Raw genomic sequence first — 6,966 nt, 5'->3', positions numbered from 1 at the left:
TTAGAAACAGGAACTCTAAATCAACCCGCTTCAGGAAAATATCGTGGTATTAAATTATGTAAGGCCTTGTATGCTTTAAAACAATCCGGACGAATGTGTTATCAACGTCTTCGAGATTATTTAATTAAAAATAATTTTATAAGTGATCCACTAATCCCTTGTTTGTTTATCAAACGAGATAAAACTGGTTTTGTGATCATCGCTGTATATGTTGATGATCTTAACCTAGTGGGCACTACAACTGCATGTGTTACAGCTACAAACCTACTTATACGTGAATTTGAGATGAAAATGCTAGGAAAAATAACTTTCTGCATTGGTCTTTAGATTATGCATCTTACAGATGGTAGCATTTTTCTCTACCAACTAACGTATATTAGACTAATTTTGCAAAGATTTAATATGAATGATGCTTATCCATTGTCCACACCAATGGTTGGACGTGGTCGTGATGGTCATGATCCATACCGTCTATGCGAAGAGGAAGAGGAAATATTGGGAGACTAATATCCATACCTCGCAGCGGTTGGAGCACTTTTGTATTTAGCTACATCTACAAGACCAGATATTGCATTTGTAATTAGTGTTCTTGCAAGACATAGTACATGTCCAACACTATGACATTGGAATGACATCAAATATTTACTACATTATTTAAAAGGTACTGAAGACTTGGGATTATATTACACAAAATCTGCAGATCGAAAATTGGTTGGATATTGTAATGTAGGATATAAATCTGATATTGCAACAGCTAAATCTCAAACAAGATATGTATTTTTAAGACATGGAGCTGCAATATCATGGAAATCAGTGAAACAAACAATAACTGCAACTTCATCCAACGATGCAGAAATTATTGCCTTACATGAAGCATCTCGAGAATGTATTTGGTTGCGATCAATTGGTAAATTCATTCAAACAACTTGTGGATTTTCATATGATGATTCTCCAACTATCTTGCATGAAGATAATAGTGCTTGTATTGCACAGATGCAAGTTGGTTTCATTAAAGGCGACATGACAAAGAATATTGATCCAAAGTATTTTAGTTATACTCATGACTTGATTACTGATCAAGCACTTATAATTAAGAAAATTGAATCTACAAATAATCTTGATGATCTCTTCACCAAAGCTCTCCCATTAAGCAATCATCGTCGACTTACTTATGGCATTGGTATGCGGCGACTTGCTTTTCTTGAATAAGAAAGTTAAAGAGCTCTTTAAATAATTAAAGAAAATGATGTTGTACTCTTTTTCCTTCATCTATGGTTTTGTCCTTAAATAAAATAAGATTTTCCTAGATAAGGTTTTAATGAGGCAACAATTCTTGATCTTACAAGATCACAGAAAAGTATAGATCATAAATCTATATAAATCTTATATTATGTAAATATTATGATGAGCGAGGAGGAGTATTGAGATCATTAAATGTAACCGACGCTCTCCATAATATTTACTGTAGACTATAGTAATTATTGTAGCTACAGTATTTAGAGTCTAGTGGAGAAGTACTATTCATCCTCTTATCTTCTCTCTTCTTGTGTATGAGACACAACCAGATCAATAGATTTTTGTGTGTGTGAAGCTCTCTCTCCTTAGAAACCCTTGTGTGTGTATGACTTACTACTACTACTAGTGTGTATGTATGACTTACTATTACTCTTGTGTCTTTCTAAACATTCTTGTGTATGACTTACTACTACTACTAGTGTGTGTGTATGACTTACTATTACTCTTGTGTCTTTCTAAACATTCTCAACAGTAATCGAGCAGTGAAAGGTTGTCGAATGTGGTGTCTTCGAGCTAACGGACCCGAATCCAAGCGCAAGAGGAGCTGGGATTGCCATTCTTCACAACACACAGCATGTAGTAAGTGCGAGGGAGAATGGCAGAGTGCGATGAGATGCGCAGCTGCACCGTTCGCACATTCACCCACCGTCCATTCTCCATCCTTCTTTCAGGCTGGGTGGTGATGTTCAAGGGATTAAGGGTCACTACTCGCTGGCCATGAGAGAACGAGTGCGTCGACCACAGGGAGCTGGTCATTGTTAAGACGAAACTGTCAGGATTCGATTCTGCTCGCATTAGCGGCGGTGATAATGGAGATGGTGCTGTTAATGGTGAAGGTACTGTTGATGGTGGAGGTGCTTTTGAAGACTCGTCGGAAGGATAATCCCAGAACACTACTTCAACTGCTGCTCCGGATTTTACATTGGTTGCATTGACTGACATAATCACTGGTCGTCTTCCTGAATTGGGCTCGTTTTCGGCGTATGGAGGCATGAAAGCGATTACGCTCAGCTCCGTTGGGAAATCGACATTGGATTTCATTGGTTTGAAGCTTGTATACGGATGTGTGTTACTGCCAGCCACAATGATACTGCCATGCTGAGGAATCATACGATCAATCCAGAGATGCTCACGATCAGTCCTACCCCAACGTTACGTCCAAAAAATATACATGTTCCGTGTACAAGTCGTAAAGTACAGCATGATGGATTGGGATGAAACGGATGGTGTCCTAAATTGATCCCAAGACTTACAGTTAAGAGATTGGCTGTGGAATGGTACACTGGAGGAGATTGAGTTGGGTTTAAAACCGTGAATCTATTGCCGGTGATCTTCCGAGGCTCGTAAAGCACTGGATTGAGAGTTGTCTCAGAGCCAGTCTTTCAACCTTGGAAACCTTCAAAAAGTGACGTAGCCAGTCAATGCATATGGATAGGAAATTCAACAATGCATGTTGCTTCTCAGACAAAAGAGATTCAGTGCTTTTACAGGAACTTTGAACTGAGAGCAAGAGAGCTGCACTCACCTCTCTTAACGCCATTTATGATCATCACGTTCAAATCCGGGAGAAGGACCATGTCCCCCGTACAGCGAGGCATGGGCATGGTCTCCATTACCCAAGTGGAATTTTTTCGCAAGACGTCAAGCTTTCCACAGCTTGTAGAGCACTCCATCTGGGCTTCTTTCTTGCCTATGGAGCCAGTCGCGGCTCCCCCGCAAACTAGAATCTCAACTTTCTTGAAGTTATCATTGTAGACCAGCGGCAACATCACCGACGAGCTCCCACCAGGGTAGTTCCTCGGATTGTCAGGGATCTTGTCGAATTTCCGTACCACCACGTTCTAATTGTAGTCGTAGAGGATAGAGTCTCTGTTGGCAAAGATACAACGTTGCCCTGTTGGCAGGAGATGGACGAAGGGGTAGAGATTGTTAGGGCCGTATCCTCTTCGGTCAGCAGTGTCTCTTAGAAGCTGAAGTTGAATGAGTCCTGCTTTCCGTGACGGAGGAGCGTATGGGGGGAAGTACTCGAGTGTGTTAGTTTGGCGTCCCCCGACGACGATCTAGCGACCATCAGGGAGAAGCTGGTTGGTGGAGTACCACCGCTGCTCTAATAGATCTGTGCCATTACCCCCCTCCACCCAGTCGCAATATCTTCTTTGCGCCACCATTGTGTAGCACTTTGTGGACAGCTTTCTGAATACGATTTATGCAGAAAGAACCGTTATCAGTTGCATTCGTAATATGGAATGTAATTATTACGTGGAAATGAAGGATGATACTGGGATTGTTTAGCTACTGCAATGTTCACCGCTTGCAATGAACTGAGCCCTATCGCGACCACCATCATCACCAGGCTCCACTGTCCGCATTTACGTCGAGATGGTGCATTCCCAAACTCCATGTCTCACAATTGTCGAGCTCGACATCGACAAATACAGCCTAAAAGCCAGCAGAATTGTGCCTACCAAATCAAGGTGACTGTAATCTGCGTGCAAGCCAAATATAGATTCTAGAAAAGCCTAATTAAAAAATATGCGCCACTTCTCTACGACGCATTCTGTCGAAGGGAGGCAAATGCTGCGCTGCAATCTCTTGCGAAGTGGTCACGAAGACAAAGCCACAAACCTGTTGAACCGGGTCTTTAGCGGAGAGTATGACGTCGCAGTCACATGACGAGGAATAGTCGCATGCAGGAGTCCTCGGCAAGGCATGAAACCACTTGGCGGAAGCGAACTTTGCTAGATCAGGAAACCAGCGGGGGTCTCTCACCCGGTCACCGTCCCACTGTCGGAGGCTACCTACCCAGATGCGGCGATTCTGATATCAGTCTGCAATTTAGCATCAGCTGAACCTCCACTAAACAAACAACAGTGTCTACTGATATCCCTGCGGGACCGAGAAAAGCATTTCCCTCTGCTAATTATTTTGCCTTCGGTGGAATTCAGTTTAGGTCTCTACGGGCACGATTCGAAGGTGTGTATTGGTAGTGAAGAGTAGGTGAAATATGTCTATCTTCGGTTGAAGGAATTGTTATAGAATGTTGCTGTGGGCAAATGGGCTCTGCCTCATAAGAGCAGCTGAATCGATGCCACCCTCACTAATTGTGCTATGGCGCGTTCTTATCGGTATGGGTACTTCCTGTGCTCAAATTAACTAAGCCCTGGAATAACGGGGCGTGGTGGAGATTCATCCACTTCGACGTCGACGCCATGATCCGAATGAGAATAGTTTCTTGGAGTGGAGATGACCTGGCTGGACTTAGTCGTGTGTGGCAGGTAGCTTCGCACTTTGCCGTCATTGCCCACTGAGAAAGAATTAGATATTGTGGGGATTTAAACTTTTGATGTAGTGAGAGTTTTCTTCATGTGGTCCAGATTTTTTATAGTCTTCAGCCAAGTCTATTAGTTTAAAGTTAGTGGTTGAATGTTAAATTGAGAGTATTGAAGATTGTATTTTTATTTTTTGTTATTGTCTTGAGTGTTACAAGTAAGTTAGCTAGCTAGTTTTAGCTAATATTGTGGATTAAATTATTTGCTGATATTTTTTATATCAATGTCTAAATTGTATTAAATACCTTACTATCCATCTATGTAGCTTTGTAAAATTTATATTTTTCATTGGAACCATATTTTCTATATTATTAAAATTCTTTGATTGTTTTAAAATAAATAGAATTTGAAAACATATTTTTTAATTTTCTTAATATAATAAATTCTATTATTATCTAAATTTTATTTTTGTCTACTAGGTTTATAATTTGTTTAGAACTATAGTGCCTAGTTTTATGCATGTTTAGCATAAATAATAACTCTTAGATTTTTATTTATTGAAAAAATAATTTAATATTATATTTTATTTCAATTTTAACCATACATATTATTACCATTTAATATGAGCTATTTTTAAGTACCCATTCTACTAAACATATGTAGATTTATTAATATATTTATTTATTGTAAGATAACAAAATATGTATTATTAAAAATCAAAGTTATTTTCTATAGATTAATTAAATAAATTTTTATCCTATATCTTTTCATATAAAAGTGTAAGAATCTATAAAAAATACATAAATACTATATTTAATAAAAAAGATTGTAAATATAATTTTATAATTAGAAAATAATTAGTATTTTTAGGATTTAAAAAATAAGAGCTTTAAAATTTAATTTTAAATAAAAAATGACATATTTAACTATTTTTTTAAAAATGATTACTGCTAAATGTAAACTATAAATTAATAATTATTACTTAAAGATAAAAATCTAGTTTTTAAAATTTTTTATTATTAATATTTATTTAAGTTAATATAATAAATTAAAAAATATTTAGGATTAGACTAAAATATACTCTAGAAAGGATTATAAAAGATACCAAATTATACTCTAGAAAGGATTTTAAAAGATGTAAGCTATCTAAAAATTGATCTTGCTTGTATGGAGTGCATACTTGAAAGTAGGAGAAAGAAAATTGAGGTATTTTTTTCCAAGTTACTTTTATGAATTCACTTGACTAAGTAAATTATTTTAATAATATTATTTCTTTTTATTCAATTATGCTCAAGTATATGTATTATTTTATTATAAAAATAATGCTTATATATATATATATTATGCATGAAATAAAAAAATTATTTCATTGAATAAATTCTTCCATTAATAATAATAAAAAAATATTAAACATATGTGAGATAACCAAAGTTTTTTGGAAGGGCTTATTATTACTTATAATAATATGTACTTAAATAAACCAATAATATTAATATGAGAAATGTATCCAATACAATTATTATTTTTTTGCATCTCTTATAGCTTATATTTTTTTCACTTTCTTATTTTTTAATAACATCTTCTATAATATTTTTAAAATATTATTTATTTATTTTTTTATAAATTTCTTTACCCTATAAAGTCTTATAGCTAAAATTTAAAATTGATTCAATCTTAAAAGAATTCTTTTTGAAGGTGTATAAAGTAATTAAAACTTATTGCTTCTACCTCTAATTGCTTTCAACTACTTCTATCCTAATTTACTATTGAATATTTTGATATTTTGTCTTGTGGTAGTTTTTGAACTAAGATAAGATTGGCTTTTAATTTTAATTTGGAGTTTAATTTCTAAGGTAATTTTTATTTTTCTAATATTATTTTTTATGTATTATTTGATAAATATTTTATTATTTATAAATCTATAAATTTTTTAAAAATGCATGTTAAAAATAAAAAAAAAAAGTAAAATGTGTATTCTAAAAAAGTATTAGAGTTACTGTCATTCAAACCAACTTATTATTATTTTTATTAATAAACATAAGTTAAGTATTACAATAAAATCTAAAAAAAAATTAAGTGATTTTGAATAGAGATGTAAAGTTTGACAAAAATTCGAAATCAAAGATATTGATTCATTTAAAAAAAAAAAATCAAATTATAACTCATAAATTAAAATAGAGGTTAATATTTTAAGACTTTTTCTTATTTTAAAAAATATTTTAGATTCTAATACTCTAAATATAATTGATAATGAAGATAGAATGAATCTAAAATAGTAGAAGTTATAAAGAAAGATTATAAATCCTATTATGTTTTTTACTATCAAAGTACAATGATATTTTTTCTAATTACCAAAAAGATTAACTCTTTTATATTTTAAAAAGAATTAAAACATAAAATT

At 34.2% G+C, this 6,966-nt stretch overlaps 1 long non-coding RNA gene across 1 annotated transcript; it reads left to right on the top strand.

The window, feature by feature from the left end:
* The first annotated feature begins 1,010 nt into the window (after nt 1-1,010).
* On the top strand, nt 1,011-4,911 carry LOC149989144 (uncharacterized). The gene is made up of 2 exons (XR_016503309.1): nt 1,011-1,180; nt 1,769-4,911. It is a non-coding gene; the product is annotated as an uncharacterized LOC149989144 (long non-coding RNA).
* Nucleotides 4,912-6,966: the final 2,055 nt, after the last annotated feature.

Source organism: Physcomitrium patens, chromosome 6, assembly GCF_059467195.1.
Source record: "Physcomitrium patens ecotype Gransden chromosome 6, ASM5946719v1, whole genome shotgun sequence".
Taxonomy (NCBI): Eukaryota; Viridiplantae; Streptophyta; class Bryopsida; order Funariales; family Funariaceae; genus Physcomitrium; species Physcomitrium patens.
This window is presented reverse-complemented; position numbering and strand designations above follow the sequence as displayed.